The sequence below is a fragment of the Eulemur rufifrons genome, chromosome 24, assembly GCF_041146395.1.
Source record: "Eulemur rufifrons isolate Redbay chromosome 24, OSU_ERuf_1, whole genome shotgun sequence".
Classification (NCBI taxonomy): Eukaryota; Metazoa; Chordata; class Mammalia; order Primates; family Lemuridae; genus Eulemur; species Eulemur rufifrons.
The window spans coordinates 16037141-16058843 of NC_091006.1; the positions used below are offsets into that span (position 1 = coordinate 16037141).

A 21703-nucleotide genomic window follows, 5' to 3' on the forward strand; every position below is an offset into this window, starting at 1 on the left:
CTTATTAATTGAGAAAAAATTTATGATGCACAACCAATGTAGAAGGTAGATTAAAAAGGTATATATAATCTGAGCAGAGATATTCTGGTAAAATTAAGAACACAGATTATTCTGTGGTCTGACTTTCAAGGTGTAACTCTGAACTCTCACAGTTACTAACCTCACAGTGTCTGTTTTCTCACTGGTAGAAACAGAATAAAAGTACTATAGAATACAACTGTTTCAACTAACAAGTGAGATAATCTATGTAAAACATGAAATAATATGTAACAATTGTTTAATATAAGCTACCTATTATTGAAGATAAACCCAAGTCTGTCAATTGCTTTTTTCCTTGTGGTAAAACATGTGCTTCTGGCCGGGCATGGTGGCTCACGCCTGTAATCCTAGCACTCCGGGAGGCCAAGGCGGGAGGATCACTCGAAGTCAGGAGTTCAAGACCAGTCTGAGCAAGAGCGAGACCCCGTCTCTACTAAAAATAGAAAGAAAATTATCTGGACAACTAAAAATATACATATAGAAAAAAATTAGCCAGGCACGGTGGCGCATGCCTGTAGTCCCAGCTACTCGGGAGGCTGAGGCAGAAGGATTGCTTGAGCCCAGGAGTCTGAGTTCACTGTGAGCTAGGCTAACGCCACAGCACTCTAGCCCGGGCAACAGAGCGAGACTCTGTCTAAAAAAAAAAAACAAACCATGTGCTTCTTTTTAAAACTATTATTATTCTTTTAGAGAGACAGGGTCTTGCAATGTTGCACAGGCTGGTCTGGAACTCCAGGGTTCAAGTGATTCTCCTGATTCAGCTTTCCAAGTAGCTGGGATTACAGAAATGAGCCAATGTGCCCAGCTTCTAATTTCTTTTTTTTCTTGACACGGGGTCTCACTTTGTCATCCAGGCTGGAGTGCAGTGGCACAATCAAGCTCACTGCAACCTTGATCTCCTGGGCCCAAGTGATACTCCTACCTCAGCCTTCCGAGTAGCTAGGACTACAAGAGCTAACCACCACACTTGGCTAATTTTATTTTTATTTTTTATACAGATGGGGATCTCACTAGGTTGCTCAGGCTGGTCTAGATCTCATGTCCTTAAACAATTCTCCCAAAGTGGTGGGATTACAGGCATGAGCTACTGCACCCAGTCTAATTTTTTATTTTGTTATTTATTTATTCATTAACATATGTGCTTCTTGAACCTGCTATCTGTATAATCAATACTAACCAAAACAACTCTCAGACCGTGACATAAAGAATGAAATTTTTTGTTTAACCACATTAGCAAAAAAAATGCTAAGACACATAAGGAGGAAAAATTCCCTCTCCACCAGCAACTAGGGAAACAGAGACATGATTCAACATAAGAAATCAAACTTAACAAATCTAACTGGAGAAAACATCAATTTGAGAATATTAGCAAGAGTCTGAGTCATGTGTTCTATGTGAAATGGGAGATATTTGTGAACATTTTAAACTATTGCCATCTTATTCTTTTTCTTGATTCTTGCAAATGTTACTTATATAGGCCATGTGTGTTACTTGTATATATAACCTTGCTAATGTTATTTGGAAAGTACTTGTAAGGCACCGAGTGATTACTGCCACGTCCTGTGAAACAAACATTAAAATCCCAGTATCTCTAATTCTAAAAGGCAGTCTTTCTTGATAATTTGTTGCCATGGATTAGATTCAATTGTGGTATCTTTAATCCTATAAGGTAGAAATATTTGAGAGATATTGCAAAGCAAGACAAAGATCACTGGCATGCCCTTCCCCTCCCAACACAGGTATAATGTGACCCATGGCTAGGTTGGATGCCTTTAATAAACTAAGATTTGGAGAATCTTTGGTTTTTTTGCATGATAATCTGGAAGACTCAATGCTCCAGAAACAAAACACACACATGCTTAGAGGCAAAGAGGAGGACTAGAAACATACATACCAAAATGTTAACAGTAATTATCTCCGGATGGTATAATTATGGGTAACTTAGAGATTCTTCTCTAAGAGCTCTTTAGGGACTGATTCCCCCCCTATCCCCACGCAGGGCTACATTAATCTTACTATAAGAAATAGAACAAGAGAGTCCAAAATTAAATAATTAACAAACAAAAAGGACCATAGGCCGGGCGCAGTGGCTCACGCCTGTAATCCTAGCACTCTGGGAGGCCGAGGCGGGTGGATCGCTAAAGGTCAGGAGTTCGAGACCAGCCTGAGCAAGAGCGAGACCCCGTCTCTACTAAAAATAGAAAGAAATTATATGGACAACTAAAAATATATATATATATATATATATATATATATATATATATATAAAAATTAGCCGGGCATGGTGGCGCATGCCTGTAGTCCCAGCTACTCGGGAGGCTGAGGCAGGAGGATCGCTTGAGCCCAGGAGTTTGAGGTTGCTGTGAGCTAGGCTGACGCCACGGCACTCACTCTAGCCTGGGCAACAGAGTGAGACTCTGTCTCAAAAAAAAAAAAAAAAGGACCATAGTGATGGGGGAGGAGGTATATGGTTGTCATTCAGGAAACTCTGAACGGATAGGCCTGTGGTAGGCAAAATCACTGCCTCTCAAATATGGCCATATGGTAATTCTGGCACCTGGGAATATGTTACCTTACATGGCAAAGCGGAATTAAGTTTGCAGATGTAGGGGGGCAAGGGGAATATACATAACCTAAACTTTTGTACCCCCACAAGATGCTGAAATAAAAAAAAAAAGTTTGCAGATGGACTCAAAATTGCTAATCAGTTGACTTTAAGATAGGAAAGATTATCCTGAATTATCCCATTGGGCCCAATGTAATTACCAGGGTCCTTAAAATTAGAAGAAGAAGGTCAGAAGACAAGACAGGTTTGAAGACAGAAACTAGGTTAGAGTGATGTAACACAAAAAGCACTTGTCTTTGCTGGCTTTGATGATGGAAGAAGGGGTCATGAACCAAGGTGCGTGGGCAGCATCTAGGAACTGGGAAAGGCAAGGAAATAGGATGTTTCTGGGAGTCCCCAAGCAGGAACACCTCCTAGAGCCCTACCGGCACCCTGGTTTTAGCCCAGTGAGATGCACTTCAGACTTCTGACCTCTAAGACTATAAGATAATACATTTGTGTTCTGTCAAGCCAATAAATCTGTGGTGATTTGTTACAGCTTCACATGGAAACTGACACAAGGCCTAATAGTGAAAAAAAATGAAGAAGTATCACCTTCCTGCTCCGGAACATCCTTTCACTATGTCTTAGTAATATAATCCAACCCTTGATATTACAATGAATATATGATATGTATATATTTATGCATTTTAAAATATATTTTATGGGCTTACAAATATATATTTTTTACATATTTATGAGTTTTCAACCATGGTTCCTGATTCGTAACTCCTATCATCCTTGTTATAGTCTTTTGCTATAATGTTGGGGCACTTTAGGCCTCACAAGCAGGGTTCAAGAAAAAGAATTTCTCTGGGAGGCCGAGGCGGGTGGATCGCTCAAGGTCAGGAGTTCGAGACCAGCCTGAGCAAGAGTGAGACCCCGTCTCTACTATAAATAGAAAGAAATTATCTGGCCAACTAAAATATATATAGAAAAAATTAGCCGGGCATGGTGGCGCATGCCTGTAGTCCCAGCTACTCGGGAGGCTGAGGCAGAAGGATTGCTTGAGCCCAGGAGTTTGAGGTTGCTGTGAGCTAGGCTGACGCCACGGCACTCACTCTAGCCTGGGCAACAAAGCGAGACTCTGTCAAAAAAAAAAAAAAGAATTTCTTCTGACCTTCTCCTCTCCTTTTACCTGATTTTAATCTGATTGTGGGTCATAAGAGCCTCATTCCAAAGAGAGTCCTGTCCTGGACCCTGAAGCAAGGAATGCTGCACAGAGAGGCCAAAAGTAATCTGAACGGACAAGCCAGGATGGGCGTTTCCCCACTCCTTCTATTAATATTAGATTACATCCTTTTTGTCCAATCACATTTCAACACAGTTGTCCATGCTTCACTCATGCCTATCTAATGAAGGTATCCTAACAGGCCCCAGAAGACAGGGTTTGGGGAACTTCTGGATAGCTGAACACATGGAGGCTGACAGGGAAGTGAACAAGAACTCATCCATGTGCCAGGAAGGTGGTGCACCGCAACTCCACAGAGACAGAAGCTCCTGTGCTCAGGCCCCTTCCAGACCTTGCCCTATGTATCTCTTCACTTAGTTGTTCATTTGTATCCTTCAGGATTATGGTCCCCAACTCCTGGGCTGCGGCCTCCTACCACTCAGTGGCCTGTTAGGAAACAAGCCACCCATCACCCCCTGAGCTCCACACCCTCCACCATGACACCTCCTCCTGCGCCCCCACCCACCCCTGGTCCATGGAAAAATTGTCTTCCATAAAATGGGTTCCCGGTATCAAAAGGGTTTGGGACTGCTGCTTTAGAATATCCTTTTTAATAAACCAGTAAATATAAGTGTTTCCCTGAGTTCTGTGAGCTGCTCTAACAAATTAATCAAACAAAAAGACGGGGTTGGGAGCCCGAACTTGAATCCAGTAGGTTTTCTGGAGGCCTGGACTTGCTACTGGTGAGAAGGAGAGGGTGGTATTATGGGACTGAGCCCTCAGCCTATGGTTTCTGAGGATTTCTTTAGGTAGTCAATGTCAGAATTACCGGATACTCAGCTGGTGTCCACCGCAGAAGAGATTTCTTGGCTGGTGTGTGCGGAGAAACCCCCACACATTTGGTCACAGAAGTCTTCTGTAATGTTTATTGTTGTGGTATGAGAACAAAGGAAAAATGCAGTTTGAGTTGGTTTTTTCATATATAGACCCTGAACACAATAACATACCTAAATTGCATCTGTAGACTTAAAATACACTGAGTGTTTGTCCCACAAATTTCTTATATTGAAATCTTACACCCAGGCTGGGTGCAGTGGCTCATGCCTGTAATCCTAGCACTCTGTGAGGCCGAGGTGGGAGGATGGCCTGAGGTCAGGAGTTCGAGACCAGCCTGAGCAAGAGTGAGACCCCGTCTCTATTAAAACTAGAAAAAATTAGCGGGGCGTGGTGGCAAGCACCTATAGTCCCAGCTACTTGGGAGGCTGATGCAGGAGGATCCCTTGAGCCCGGGAGTCTGAGGTTGCTGTGAGCTAGGTTGACACCACAGCACTCTAGCCTAGGCAACAGAGAGAGATTCTGTCTCAAAAAAAAAAAAAAAAAAAAAAAAAAAAATCTTATACCCAATGTGATGGAATTAGGAGGTGGTACTTTTGGGAGGTGGTTAGGTCATGAGGGCAGAGTCCTCCATGAATGGAATTAGTGTCTTAAAAATGATCCCAGAGAGCTCTCAGCTCCCTTTCCACCATGTGACGACAGAGCAAGCTCCTGGCAGTGGGCAACCTGGAGGAGGGCCCTCCCCAGAACCTGACCATGCTGGCACCCTGATCTTTGACTTCCATCCTTGAAAACCGTGAGCAATAAATGTTTGTTTCAGCCACCCAGTGGATGGTATTTTGTTATAGCAGTGCAAAATGACTAAGAATAAATTAATGAATATGCACAGACAGGAGAAGAATTTGGTGCAGAGAATGTGCTCGATAAACATGGCCACGCTTCTCCCTTCTTTCACTGGATAATCAATGAAATTGTCATGTTGGATAGGACATTTACAAAGTCTCTTCTTAAATGATTTTTCTAGGTAACTAAAACACTTTCCACAGATGCTGTTAATAACTATTAGGAGAGCTTAATATTATGTCACACGCATTTTTATTTCTTATGACTCTCTCTAAACCTACTTCTTTGTACCTACATGTTATTTCATAAAATGAATGTGGTATGATTACTTAAACATTTCCATCATCCTGAACACTAACTGTGCTCAAGGTAACATAACCTGTGATTAATGCCTTGCAATTATGGAGTATCTCCTCGCTACAAATTAAAAAAACAAAAAAACACAAAAACACTGCATATAAAGTAAGCGTGTATACAATTTCCTTTGGAAAGTAACAAATGGAGTTAAAGGAAGGACCTCAGGTGAAAGATTCCTGTTCTAGGCCATTTGAGGCTCTGGTACATTTTGTGAACTTGCAAATAACCATCACAACTGCCTTCATGTGTATGTTGTTCCTGATGTATACACATCCAGACTTACCACATAACAACCACAGCTAGCATTTACTGAGCACTTATGGTACAGGGGACTGTTCTATAAGGGTTTTCCATTTATTAATGCATTTCACTCTCATCTGAACCCCATCTTCAGAGAGTGCACTAAGCTAGGCAAAAGCAGAGACACACATGAAATCCTGTAATCTACATCCTGAGTCTGGGCTAAGTCTTATAAACACAAATCACATGATAGAAAAACTCACCTGAACCTTTATTTTAAGATGTATAGCAATTCTTCCCCTGCAGAGATGCCCATTCTGAAAAAAGCTGACCTAAGGTTAAGAGGAAGATAAAAAATGATGCATTAGGGCCCTTCTGGAGTGCGGGCGTATTAGAAAACATCCTCTAAGACACTCTGGCCCTTAGGCCTTATCTAAAACCAATCAGAAATAAGAGGGCCCCAAGATCTGAGTTTCTGGGAGATTCCTGAAGACTAAGCTCCGAAACCGAGGTTGTGAAACGCGCAGCCGCCCCTTCTTCCCACCTCCCCCTCCCCAGGGGCCTCTCTCTCTACAAAAGGAATTCTACCAGAGGCCACTTCCTTCTGTCACTCAGGTGGCCCGCATGGACCGCCCTTCTGGCTGTAAAACTGTCCCCTCGTGACTATGTCTTTTTCTTTCTTACTGATCATTTTCACCACCGGATTCAGGCTCTTACGTCCCTTTGCGGCCACTTTTCTCAGGCAGGTACCGCTCGGTTACGAGGCGAAGGCAGAAAACAGCAGAGACATTCGAGCTACAGGTTGTACCTCCACGGAGGACCGAGCTCACACAAAAGGCCATCCTCCGAATTACTCAGGCACCCAAGCGCAAACCTGCACCTCACAGCCTCACGAAAACACACAGCGTCACGAAACACACGTCTGCCCTGTCAACCGCACATAAGTGAAAAGACACATACGTTTGTCAGCCACGGAGACACATCCTGGCTGCGCCGCCTCCGCAAAGCCCGCGAAAATGTACCTCCCGGAGCAGAGTCCCGGAGACAGCGCCGGCTGCTTCCCGCCTCACAGATGCTCACACGCTCCGGGCTCCACCAGCCCCAAAGCCTCTACAACACCCCTGCGCCACAGTTATGGAGCGAGGGCCCGGCTGCGCCAGCCCCACACACTCTCAAGCGAATGCGTCACACAGCCACACGTCCTGTGCACGGTGCCTCAGAGCCCATACGCACGTATATCTCACTCTGCACGGAGTGGCCGAGAGACAGCAGCTGCGTCACCAAGGCAGATGCTCCCCGAGCACAGTTCCCAAGGCCCCCAATGACGCTCACACGCACACCTGTGTCACAATTACGAGGACAGAGCCAGCCTCGTCAAGCCCGCACACTCCCACGCAAGTGCGTCACACACGCTCGGTCCCCGTCTGACCGACCGACACTAACGCGCATGCGCACCCATCTTAGTCGCAGGGTCGGCCCTCGGCCTCCCCAGTGCCCAGAGCGCGCGCTCACGCAGACACACAGTACGTACGAACACGGGGATCTTGACAGAGATGCGCGCTCGCGCACAGAACCGTCCATACGCCCATACTGGTGCGCGCGCGCGCGCGCGCGCGCACACACACACACACACACACACACACACGGACACGCCGGCGCGCGTGCGCGCGCGCACACACACTAGCAAGTGCATGTTACTGCACGCACATATACACACATGTGCACGCGGGCGGGCACACACACACACACAGACACACACGTGCGCCCCACCTCGAGGCCACAGGTTGAGGCTCTATTCGCGCCCTCTCAGCAGGGTGGCTCTCTCACCGCCATCCCCGCCACACCCCTGGGCTCTGGTTTCTTCCAGGGAAGCGAACAATTCCCCATTCAGGCCCAGTCACTGCGGGGACCTCGAGAGGGAGCGCAAGGGTTGGGGATAGCCCCGGACGGTATCCCAGGAAACCAGCGCCTACATGTCCCTGCGTGTCCCAGCATGCAACTCGGCGCCCCTCATGGGGCCGGGCCTCGCAGACCTCTGGGAAATGAAGTCCAGAACATTCTCCCAGCGGGAGTCTGAGAGCGGACTTGAGAGGACTGCCAGGGCGGACAGTGTCACTCTAAGCACGTCCTGCCCACCGGAGACAGCCCTTCTGTGAAGAGGGGCTGTGTCATCCAACTCGGACCTCGCGTGGCCTCCGGATCGGGTGCTCTGGTCCAGACGTGGCGGTCCTCAGGATGACGCCCCTTCCCAGCACCTCTGGGCGGCAGCTCGGATTCTCCTCAGGCCTTGCTAACTGGTGCCTGGAGCTGCTTCCATTCAGTTTCCCTTCCTTGCTGGATTATAAACAACGAACAGGGAGCAGCTATGTCCGTTTAGTCATTCATTCTAAGTACTAATTTCACAGCGTCTGGCATATACAGGCACTTAATAGGTGTCTGATTTTGGCTCTGAATTCCACTTTTTGGAATGTATATGAAGGAGATTTCTATGTAGTACATAAATGTATACCCAAGTATGTTCAGAGAACATTTTTTTGTGAAAGTTTTTCCTTTTTAAATTGATAGAATTGTAGATTCATATTTACTTGTAAGAAATAATACTGAGAGATGCTCTGTACCTTTCATCTGGCTATCCCAACTGGTGATTAGTATAGTGTAATATCACAAGCGGGACATTAACATGGATAGAATCCATTGATGTTACCTAAATTTCTAGAGAATAATTTTTAAAAAGTGAAAATTTCACAGTAGAGGACACATTATAAAAAGTTTGGTTCCTATTTAATGACACAGATACATTTACTAATGATGATACTCAAAATTGAGAAAGAATTTATGATGAATTACTAAGAGAAAAAGGTAGGTTCAAAAGGTATGTATAATTTGGGAGGAGACTTTGTGGTGAAATTAAACACATGGGCTCTGTGGTCTGACTTTCATAATGTGAATCTGAGCTGTGATTCACTATTAGTTTAATATTGGTATTTCTTCACTGGTAAAATTAGGATAAGGTATGACTGAATTATTAAAGTAATCTACATGCAGTAATATGTAAAGATTATTTCATATAAGCTCCCCCTTATCACTGAAAATCAGTAACATTACATATCCTTGAATCCATTTTTAAAAGAAACTCAAGTGTGTTATTTCCTTTTTTTTACACTAAAATGTGTTTCTTACACCATCTGTCAATAGAGTGAACACTAACTAAAAACAACTTTCAGAGCCTGATGTTAAGAATGAAATTATTTTTGTTTCTTTTTGTTTAGCCACATTAGGAAAAAAGATTCTAAGGCACATAAGGAGGAAATGTTTCTTCTCACCAGAATGTAGGGGAACAGACATGATTTTGCATCAAAAATTGAGCTCAGAGAATCTAATCTTAGACAATGCCAAATTGAGAACATTAGCAAGAACATGAATCATGTGTTATGGGAGATTTATATAAACAGTTTTATTTGCCATCTTACTCATTTTCCCTATATCTTGCATTTGTTACTTACACAGTGTATATTTGTTACTTGTACACATAATTATGGAAATGTTACTTGTACAATGTATATTTGCAAGGCACCAGGCATCAGTGATTCTTGTCATGCTCTTTGAAAAAAACAATAAAATTGTAGAAAATCTAATTTTGAAAGGGTATAAAGTCATTCCTCAGTATCTGTGGGGGACTGGTTCCAGGCCTCTTTTGCATATAAATATCCTTAAATGTTTATTAACACTCTTATGCAAAATGGTGTACATAACCTAAGCACATCCTCCTGTATATTTTATGTTTTTATATTTTCTGTAGAGTCGAGGGTCTCGCTCTTGCTGAGGCTGATCTCAAACTCCTGGCCTCAAGCAATTTTTTCGCCTCGGCCTTCCAGAGTGCTAGGATTACAGGCATAAGCCACCACACCTGGCCTCCTGTATACTTTAAATCATCTCTAGATTCCTTATAGTTCCCAATATAATTATTATTAATAATTTTCAGATTGTATTGTTTAGAACAATGAGAAGAAAAAATGTCTGTACATATTCAGTAGAGATGTAACCATCTTATTTTTTTTTTCCCCAAAACATTTTCAATCCATGGTTGGCTGAATCCATAGATGCAGAACCCATGGATATGGACAGTGGACTATATTTTTTTGATAATTTATTGCCATAAGATTAGTTTTAAATTATGTATCACTAATCCTATATGATGTAAATATGTGAGAGGTTTTAGAAAACTCGACATAGATCACTGGCATGCCTTTCCCTTCCCCACATGCTCCCAGGTATATGATCCATGGCTGGGTTGGATTGCTTTTACAAACTATGATTCAGAGAGTCTTTGACTCATTTATATGATCAAATAGAATGATTTAATGCTCCAGAAAACCACACAGACATGCTTGGGGGAAAGATGAGGATTGGAAACATATATACCAAGATATTAACAGTAATTATCTCTGGATGGTACAGTTATAGGTAATTAATTTTGAAATTCTTCTTTATGAGCTCCTTAGGGGACTGATTTTTTTCTGCAGCTGGACTGCGTTAATCCTGTTATAAGAAATATAAGTTTTCCAGAAGAGATTTTGGAAAAGAAAAAGAAACAGAAATATAACTTGCTGGAAGTGGTAGCTCATGTCTGTAATCCTAGCACTTTGGCAAGCTGAAGCAGGAGGACAGCTTGAGGCAAGGAGATTGAGAGCACCCTGATCGGGCTCAGCAAACTCCTGCCTGTAGGTCAAATCTGGCCTACACCCTGTTCTGTATGGATAAAGAGCTAAGAATGATTTCTATATTCCAAAGGGCTGTAAGGAGGGAGCATACCTCCCCACTCCTTAAGTGTGAACTGTGCATACTGACTTCCTTCCAAAGAGTACAGTATGGAAAGGAAGAAAAAAGGAGTAATTTTATAGTGGAGAAAACTGACAAATACTACCTCAGCCAGGTGAAGATCAAGTCAGCCCCAACAGTCATCAATCATGTTGACAGTATGTGCCCTTCCTATGGTAGGATGAAAGTGGTATTTACCTCTGTAATCATCCTGTTCCAACCCTGTAACTCCAGTCTAATCATGAGAAAAATACCAGAATATTTTCAATAGAGGGGCAGCCCACAAAATACTTCACTACTCAAAACTATCAATGTCATCAAAAACAAGGAAAATCTGAGAAACCAGCACAGCCAAGAGGAGTCTAATGATAATGAAATGTAATGTGGTGGATGGGCTCCTGGAACAGATGAAGAACATTATGTAAAAAATGAGAAAACCTGAATAAAGCATCTAGTTTAGATAATTAAATAATACCTAAGAAGTGGTTCATTAATTGTACCAAATGTCCTACACTAATCTATTATGTTAATAGAGAAAACTGAGTACAGAGTACCTGGGAACTCTCTGTACTATCTTTGCAAATTTTCTGTAAATCTAAAACTTTTTTGAAAAAATTCATTTAAAAAGTATGAGAGGAGTGACATCAGCAGGATGGTGGCATTCCGAGGACCCCTGCACGTATTTCCCTATAGTAATATTTATTTCACAGCCATCCATAGACAAAAGTGCCCTGTGGGAGCCTAGGGACTTAGAAGTTTGTGAAACCATGGTGGAACCCAAGACACAGGAAGGTTGTTTTGAGAGGGCTGGTCTGCACCCAGATGGGAAACTCACTGATCATTGTCTTGACTCCAGTCTCAGAAACACCCCTGTTGCCCTATGGGCTGGCTACAGCACAGTTTGGCTTTGATACTGCTGCCAAAACCATCTACCAAGAACCCCAGAAGAAGTCACGCACTCTAGTGCCTCAGTCTTGACTATGGACCTTAAAAATCACCCAATAATTCAGATCCACCCACCTCAACTGTGGTCCTAGACTAGTCCTGTGTGCACAAGTACCCAGAGGGAGACATGCCCAACTAAGTCCCAGGAAGCAGGCTCCCTGCCTCAATCCCACAGCAAAGCCTGAAGTAGTCCTATATCTCAGATCAAGCCCCTAATGGCTCCTGTCCTGGAGCAACTCTGCCTGCTATGGGAAATTCTAGGAGAGTGCCCATTTGGGCAACCGTAATAGGCTTGCCAAACTCAACACCACAGCAGATCCTGATATGGCCTTGAATCTCTGTCCCAGTGACACTCTGTTGTGGTCTGGGAGCAGTTCTGTCTGTCTGGGGAACTAGTCAGAGGCACACCTGTCAGTAACCCGTAGGCTGACTTGCTGAACATGGTCCCACTGTGGTACTTGAAGCAGCTGTAAAAATCAGCTCCAGCCACTCTCAACTGCAGAGTGAGTATGGCTTCTAGCCCAGGAATCCACCAAGAGACATGACTGTTTGTTCCTCAGAGACAGTCTTGAATACTTTGGTCTCTGCTGTGGACTGTGAAGCAGCCCTGTGACTTGGTTCAAGCCTCTCTCAGCCATAGACCCTGGCAGTATTTCTTGCTTAATGATCTAATGGGAGCCCACCTAGGGATCTGGAGGAAGCCATGCCAGACTGCATACCTGGTAAGAGACCTGCTGCTTATGGACCCTGAAGTTGACCCACATCCCAGCACCAGCCCTATGGACCAAGTTTACGGACACAGTTGAGTCTGTTCAGGGACAAGAGAAGATTCATGTCCTGTAGAGTCTCTGGTAACAAGGCCTGCCAACCGTGGTACGCACTGTGGACCCAATAGTAGCCACATGACCCACCTCCAGCTCAACTCAACTGCAATCTTGGAGGCAATCCTATCAGCCTGGGGACCTAACAGGAATAAGCATTAATGTGCCAAACCTGGCTGTAAGGACTAGAAGAAGTATTTACTCCCTCAAATGCACAGACACCAACACAAGGTTACATGTGTAACAAAGGATGAGGCAAACATGACATTATCAAAGTAAAGTATTAAAGCTCCAGTAACTGATCTCAAAGAAATGGACATCTAAGAAATAAAAACAGAAACTATAAAGAAGAAGCAAAAAGAAATCCCAGAGATGAAGAATGCAATGATGAACTCAAAAATCCAAAAGAGAGCATCAGTGGCAGATTTGATCATGTAGAAGAAAGAATTAGTAAATTTGAAGGCAGGTCATTTGAAATTAGCCAATTCAAAGAACAAAAAGAAAAATAGATGGTAAAAGAGTGAAGAAAGCATAATGGACCTATAGTATACCATATAAAGCATATGAACATATGCATTATGGGGGTTGAAGAGGAAGAAGAGAGAGAGAATGGGGAGAAAGCTATTCAAAGAAATACTGGATGAAAAATTCTCAAATCTTGGCAGGGATTTGGACATCCAGTACATGAAGCTGAAAGGCCTCTAAGCAAGATCAATGCAAAGAAATACATTCTGAGACTCATAATGAAATTGTCAAAAGTCAAAGACAAGGAGAGAATCTTGAAATCAGCAATGGTAAGAGACTCGTCACATATAAGAAAATTTCCTTAAGGCTCTCAGGAGACTTCTCAACAGAAACCTTTTAAGCCAGGAAGGAGTGAGATAATATATTCAAAATAGTGAAAGAAAAACTGTCAACCAAGACCACTACACCAGGCAAAGCTGTCCTTCACAAAGTAAGGAGAAAAATATATTCCAGGACAAAGTGAGGGAGTTCATTACCACGTAATCCTCATTACCAAAAATGCTAAAGCTAGTTCCTTGAGTGGAAATAAAAGCTCATTAAGTAACATAAAATTATAGAAGGGCATAAAACTCACTAATAATGGTAACCATAGCATCAAATTCATAATATTCTAATACTATAATGGTGGTGTGTTAATCACTTCAAACTCTTAGCAAGAAAGTTAAAAGACAAAGTATTCAAAGTTAAGTTTTTATTAGCTTAAATTAGAGTGTAACTGTAAGATGCTTTACATAAGTCCCATGGCAACCACAAAGAAAAATCTAGTAGATAGAGCAATACAAATCATTTAATGAACAGAAAGGTAACTCACCCGAACCTTGATTTTAAGATGTGTAACGGTTCTTCTTTTTCAGGGATGGACAACTGGCCTGGGGGAAAGAGGAAGATAATGAAACATTAGGGTCTTTCAGGAGTACAGGCCACATTAGAGAATACCTCCCAAGGCACACCTGCCCCCAGGCCATATCCATAATACTCAGAAATAGGAGGGTGCTGGGATCTGCATGTTTCAGAGATTCCTGGAGTCTAGCCTGTGTTATCTCAGGTTCTAGAACATGTAGGTCCTTCCTCCCTCATCCTGATGCTCATCCCATACGGCCTCCATCACCCCCAACAACGCTCACACAAACACTTGTGTCAGTTACAGGGACAGAGGCAGCCATGTCAAGCCCACACACTCCCATGCAAGTGTGCCACAAATGTGGTATGATTTACAACCATTTCCATCATCATAAACACTAATTGCAGTCAAGGTAACAGTCTTTGATTCTACACCAGTGGGTCTAAATCTCTTAGGGACATGCACATTTTTACTAATGCCATGAAATTATAGACTTTGTCCTCTGCAAAAAACCCCACTGCTTTTACAAGCATATACAATAAGTGTATACAGTTTCCCTTGGAAAGTTATAAATGCAGTTAAAGGAAAGGCCTGAGGGCAAGCATTCCTGCTGTAGACCAGCAGTCCCCAACCTTTCTGGCACCAGGGACCAGTTTCTCAGAAGATAATTTTTCCACTGATGGTGGATGGTGGTGGGTTAAGTGGGTGGAGGGGGGGTGGAGTGGGTGGAGCAGAGCTCAGGCGGTGATGTGGGCTGGTTCCTAACAGGCAAGTTGGAGACCACAGTTGTAGACCATTTGAGGCACCAGTTCATCTTGTAAACCTCTAAGCACTCATCAGAAGTACCTTCATAAACATCCAGACTTATCACATAACAACAACAGTTGATATTTACTGAGCACTAATGCTCTGGGGGCTGTTCTGTCGGGGTGTATGTATATTAACGCATTTTATCTTCATCATACCCTATTTTCAGAAAGTAAAAAAAGCTAGGAAGAGGCAGAAACAGGATCCAAATCCTGACCCTGCAGATCAGGCTCAGCAAACCACTGCCCATAGGCCAAACCCAGCCTGAAGCATGTTTTGTATGCTAAGAATATTTTTTATGTTTTTTTTTTTTTTTTTTTGAGACAGAGTCTCACTCTGTTGCCTGGGCTAGAGTGCTGTGGCATCAGCTTAGCTCACAGCAACCTCAAACTCCTGGGATCAAGCAATCCTTCTGCCTCAGCCTCCCGAGTAGCTGGGACTACAGGCATGCGCCACCATGCCCCGCTAATTTTTTCTATATATTTTTAGTTGTCCAGCTAATTTCTTTCTATTTTTAGTAGAGATGGGGTCTCGCTCTTGCTCAGGTTGGTCTTGAACTCCTGAGCTCAAACGATCCACCTGCCTCGGCCTCCCAGAGTGCTAGGATTACAGGCATGAGCCACCACGCCCGGCCTATTTTTTATATTTTTAAAGAATTTTATAAATGATTAAAAAAACAAACAAACCAAGAAACAAAGAAGGAGGAGGGAGCATAACTCCCCACTCCTTAATTGTGAGCTAGCATTGTCACTTTCTGCCAAAGAGTACAGTATGGAGAGGAGGAAAAAAGGAGCAATTTTACAGCAGAGAAAACTGACAAACACTACCTCAACTAGGTGACAGAGGTCATAAATCATGTTAACAGTATGTGTCCTTGTTATGATGTGGTGAAAGTGGTAATTTACCTCTGTGATCATCATCTCTCAACCTTATATAGACCTAGTATAATCCTGAGAAAAATATCAGGCAAATTGCAATAGAGGAGCATCCTACAAAATAACCTCTCAAACTGTCAAGGTCATCAAAAGCGAGGAAACTCTGAGAAACTGTCACAGCCAAAAGGAATTTAAGGAGACAGAGGAAACTCTGAGAAACTGTCACAGCCAAAAGGAATTTAAGGAGACATTACAGCTGGGCGAGGTGGCTCACACCTGTAATCCTAGCACTCTGGGAGGCCGAGGTGGGTGGATCGTTTGAGCTCAGGAGGTCGAGACCAGCCTGAGCAAGAGCGAGACCCCCATCTCTACTAAAAATAGAATGAAATTATATGGACAACTAAAAAAAAAAATATATATATATATATATATATAAAGTTAGCCGGGCATGGTGGCGCATGCCTGTAGTCCCAGCTACTCGGGAGGCTGAGGCAGGAGGATCACTTGAGCCCAGGAGTTTGAGGTTGCTGTGAGCTAGGCTGACGCCACAGACTCTAGCCCAGGCAACAGAGTGAGACTCTGTCTCAAAAAAAAAAAAAAAGGAGACATTACAACAAAATATAATGTGGTATCCTGGAACAGATGAATAAAATTAAGTAAAAATTAAGGGGAACAGCATAAAGCATAGATTTAAGTTAATACATTAAAAATGGTTCATTAATTGTAACAAATGTCCTGTACTAATCTAAGAAGTTAATAGAGAAAATTGGGCACAAGGGTCTCTGTACCATTTTTGCAATTTTTCTGTAAATCTAAAACTTTTTAAAAACTATTTAAAAAGAATAAGAATATGCAAGTATATGTGGTGTACGAAGTATAAAACATTCACTACCTGACCCTTTACAGAAAAACTTGCCCTGTCCTAGATCCAGAATTAATACCCAACATCAAACCCATATTGCTTCTCAGCATTCACACAAAGAAGCAATTGAAAAAATCTGAGGCTGTGTGCCTCAAGGAAGACTTGGTTATTAGAACAAATTTCTCCTTATTGATCACTGGGAAAAAAAATCCCTGTCGTATGCTCAGATCTCACTCTTAAAGGCCCCACAAAGCTGACAACTTTGTCATTTACTGACACAACCAAATCATCTCCTTTCTTGCTGTGTTCTGAAAATCAGGCCCATGGAAAAGACCAAAGATACCTGGTGTTCAATGCCACCTAAAAACTAATCCCCTAGCCCCTCCTTACCAAACCACACTCTAAAATAAAGCACTAACATTAACCTCCAGGAGGTATTGTTCTAAACCATAAGATTCTTAGAAAGCAGAGAACAAAGGAGGATTTGAACAATTTGCCAAATGGGTACATGAATATTCGAAGGAGAGGGCCAGTCAACAGGGAGTACACTGACGGATATGCTTGAATGGCCATGTCACACCCCTTGGGATAGAAATATTGGTATACGTTGCTATCACGGAGGACATTTAAGGCCGAGAAAAGCAAAGAGTCCTAAGTTGTATAAACACAAATCATTTAATGAACAAAATTCACCCGAACCTTGATTTTAAGAAGTGTAACAATTCTTCTTCCTCCTCAGGTGTCTCTTCTGAAGGATGCTGGTCTGGGGGGAATGAGAAGGATAAGAATGAAGTACTAGGTTCTTTCTAGATCATGCCACATTAGAAAATACCTGCCCCTAGGCTATATATAAAACCAATTAGAAACAAGGGGGCCTTGGGATCTTAGTGTTTCAGAGATTCCTGAGGACTAGGCTCTAGGAACTGGGGTTCTGAAACATGTAGCTGCCCCTCTCACAGCCTCCCACGTCAAGTCCACATATTCATAGCTCAGGAACACAGGTCAGTGACAAACTTCTTTGTAATTCAACCCAAAGAAATTCTTTATATTCCAAAATCACTTTGCACTCTGATAGATACCAGCCTTCCTCATCTCCTCAAAATCTTTCATGGAATCATAATTTCCGTAGAAATCTGCATATGCTTTCTTTCTTGGTTCAGCCACAGCAAACTTATAGAGAGTTGCAACCCCCAGGGATACAATGCTCCAACCATATGAAACTGCAGACTCCTGTCCAGGAGGCCACGAATTTGAGGTTTCAACAAAGCACTAGAAGCCATGGTAGTTACTGTCCTTGATAGGTACACCAACCTCAACAAGTCCTTCCTGGCTGCTGAACTGTCCCCTCCCCCCAGGAATTCTACTCCTGAGGCTACCTCCTCTTGTTGTTCAGGTGGTCTGCATGGAAAGCACTTCTGGCTCTAAAATTGTCAACTCATGACTATTTCTGTGCTGTTCTTTTTGGTCTTTTTCATGACAGGGTCTAGGCTCTCATGTCATTTTGGGGCCACAATTCTCAAGCAGGTACCACATGGTTGGAAGGTGAAAGCAGAGAAGCAGCAGAGACTCTGGAAACACAGGTCACACTTTCAATAAACACCTGTGCTCACTCAATAGGCCACGTAGCCAAGCACAATCCCTCACCAGGCACTCCCTCAACAATCGCTGCAGGCCCTTTTATACCCACTGACGGCCACACCAGAGAGACACTGCCCTTCGCTGCCAACTCGACATAAGTGCAAAGGCACATTTCACTGCCACGGACACACATCCTGGCCGCGCCACCCCCGCAGAGCCCACGAGCACTTACCTCACATAAAGCAGAGTTGTCGAGACACAGCCCAGCTGTGTCATGCCTACAGATGCTCACACAGCCCGGCCCCATCGCCCTTACAAACATTCACACACACCTGTGTCACAATTATGGGGACAGAACTCGGCCGCGTCAACCCCACACACACAATTACACGTAAGTGTATTTCAGCCAATAAGACGGGGAGCCTCACATGCCCATATCTCGGTCACGGGGACATGGCGGGACCCCGTCAGGCAACTTCTAGCTCTCACGCAAGCACGCACACACACACACACACACACACACGCTCGCACTTCCCTGCTTGGCTGCTCCAGAAGCCTCAGGCAGAGTCTTCATTTAGGGTCTCCTCCTCCGGGTGGCTCCCTCACCGCCATTCCCCGAGGAACCTCGCGCTGGCTTCCTCCTGGGAAGCTAACAACGCCCCTCTCGGGGCCGAACAACATCCAGCGCGTCGGAAGGAGAAGCGTGGTTCGAGGTGTAATGGAGACGGTGTCCCCACGAAACCATTTTTAAAAATCCCGCGAGCAGGAAACACGCCCCTCAGCGGGAAACTCGTCACACTCCTCGTTGGACTGTGCCCCAGAGGCCTCTGGGAAATATAGTCCACCACCCGGGAATCCGCGGAGCTGGAAGAGCGCCCGGCAGTGTTTCCCAGCATGCAACTCTACACTGCCCTAATGGAGCCGTCTCTCAGAGACCTCTGGGAAATGTGGTCCACGTCGCGGGAATTCTTGGCGTCGAAAGTGCCCTCCATATGCACTCCTCCCGCTGCGGAAGGAGCTAGTCCCCGCTGTCTTCTGTGGAAATGTATTTCAGGGCGGGAGAATGTTTAAATGCTGGAAGCCCTGTTGGCCGTTCATATTTCTCCCAGCATGAAACTTGGCCTACTGCTTACACGCCCCCACAAGCTTTTGGGAAATGTAGTTCAGGGTCAGGGAGCCAACAGTCCCGATTGCTCTCAACTTGCATTCTGAACCCCACCATAAATTTGGAACAGTTCAAAACTTTCTCACTTCTAAAAGAGCTGTGCCTCCAGACGGTTCTTGGAAATACAGTCCAGGGCCGAAAACATCTTTAGGAAATGTAAGCTAGGGTGTTCCTAGAACTCACAGTTTGCTCTAGGTGCCTTGAGATTTTAGGGAGCTTCTTCCCGCGCAAGTAGATTCCAGAGCTCCAGGCTCTTGTGTGGTGGTATCCTGTGTAGGTTCCACGGGAGAGAACCCGGAGGTGATCGGGTGTGTCACAAGGCTCTTTCTGTAAGGACCAGACTTTGTTTTGTTCCCTGACGTTGCCCGCACTCCTTAGAGCACTGTCTGTCTTGTTGAATGGCTCTGTGTTACCTTGAGACCAATTTTGTGACCGAGACGTTGCCTACGGTTGTTTCTCTTTGGGTGTGGTTTCTGTCTGTGAGATTCTTTGTTTCCTTGGACATGAGATGCTTTGTCCTCGAAAATATACGCTGTTGTTGGGAGAGAACGGTTGGTGGCTGCGACTGGATTTTTGACTGCATGGAATCATTAGGGAGCCTCATGGCACTCAGTTACCAAAGGGCGCCTGTGAGGTTTTGCCCTTGATTATGACATGGGTGAGGTTGTATGTCTGTGTGAATGCTTAGGGGATGATCACTGATGTAGAGCATTTTTTTCTTATACCTGTTGACTAGTTGTGTGGCTTCTTTTGAGAAATTATTCAGATCCTTTGCCCACTTTTTAATCTTCTGGTATTGAATTTTTTGAGTTCCTTGCATATTTTGGATGTTAACTCCTTGTGGATGAATGGTTTGCAAATATTTTCTCCCATTCAACACATTGTCTCTTCACTCTGTTGATTATTTCCTTTACAGTGCAGAAGGTTTTTAGTTTAATAGAGCCTCATTTGTTTATTTAATTATTAATTTTTTTGCCTGTACTTTTGAAGTCTATGGCTATAAAATCTTTGCCTGGACCAATGTCCCAAAGCATTTCCCCTATGTTTTCTTCTAGTAATTTTATAGTTTTCAGTCTTACTTTTAAGTCTTCAATCCATTTTCAGTTGATTTTTGTATATGGCAAGAGATAGAGGTCTAGTTTCATTCTTCTGCATATAGATATTCAATTTTCCTAGCACCTTATTGACGAGGGTGCCCTTTCCCCAATGTATGTACTTGGTGTCTTTGTCAAAACTCAGTTGTCCATGAATATATGGGTTTATTTCTGAGTTTTCTTTTCTGTTCTTTTCTTTTCTTTTTTTTTTTTTTTGAGACAAGAGTCTCATTCTGTTGCCCGGGCTAGAGTGCCGTGGCATCAGCCTAGCTCACAACAACCTCAAACTCCTGGGTTCAAGCAATCCTTCTGCCTCAGCCTCCCAAGTAACTGGTACTACAGGCATGCACCACCATGCCCGGCTAATTTTTTTATATATATATTTTTAGTTGTCCAGCTAATTTTCTTTCTATTTTTAGTAGAGACGGGTTCTCGCTCTTGCTCAGGCTGGTCTCGAACTCCTGAGCTCAAACATGATCCACCCACCTCGGTCTCCCAGAGTGTTAGGATTATAGGAGTGAGCCACCGCGCCCGGCCCCATCCTTTTTAAATTCTCAACACTTACCTAATATTTTTTATTTAAGAATATTATGGGGGTACAAACATTTAGGTTACATAGGTTGCTGTTTTAATAAAATTATCTAAAACATGTTTGTGTTCACCTTTTTCCCACTCCAGTTTAATCTGGTTTCTACATGAAAATATTTTGAATATGCTTACCTGTCTCCATAGCATCATATTTCAAATGACCACCAGCTCTGTGAGGATGTAACATACACATTTAATTATTTGGCCTCCAATACACCTACTACCTGAAACTGATTTCTGCTCCATCAGTAGCTCATACTGCTTCATTATTCCTTGAGAACATTCATTTCTTCAGTTTCTTGAATGACCATCTCACATTGCTGTTTCTTTCTCATGGTACTTTTCCAGAAATTCCATGTTTAGTTAATTTTGGAATAAACTTATTATGTCAGACTGAACATTACACACTCAAAGACATACCCCATAATCTCCAGATTGTTCTAGGACCTACTGTTTTATTATTTCATAAACTCTGAACTACTCCACTACAAACATGAATACAATTTCAATTATATATTTACATAATAATTACATGATTATGTCATTTAATACAATTGCCATTACTATTGTGGTTTATTATTGGTCAGAAGCTATTGGCTCACTGTTCTCTTATAAGGTGACTGCTTCATAATTATACTTACAACTCTGTGGAGATGAATAAACAAAGAAGTGAGAATTGTGCAAAAACACACATT

General features: G+C 43.2%; 1 protein-coding gene across 1 annotated transcript in view; it reads right to left on the bottom strand.

Annotated features, from left to right (window-relative positions):
* ZNF331 (zinc finger protein 331) overlaps positions 1-7185 on the bottom strand; it is a 40222-nt gene extending 33037 nt beyond the window's left edge. Inside the window, exons 1-3 of the mRNA XM_069457696.1 lie at positions 7050-7185; positions 6353-6421; positions 4645-4731 (exon numbers count right to left, since the gene is read on the bottom strand). The gene's annotated coding sequence lies outside the window, so the exon portion shown is untranslated. The remainder of the gene's footprint in view (positions 1-4644; positions 4732-6352; positions 6422-7049) is intronic.
* Between the last annotated feature and the right edge of the window lie 14518 nt (positions 7186-21703).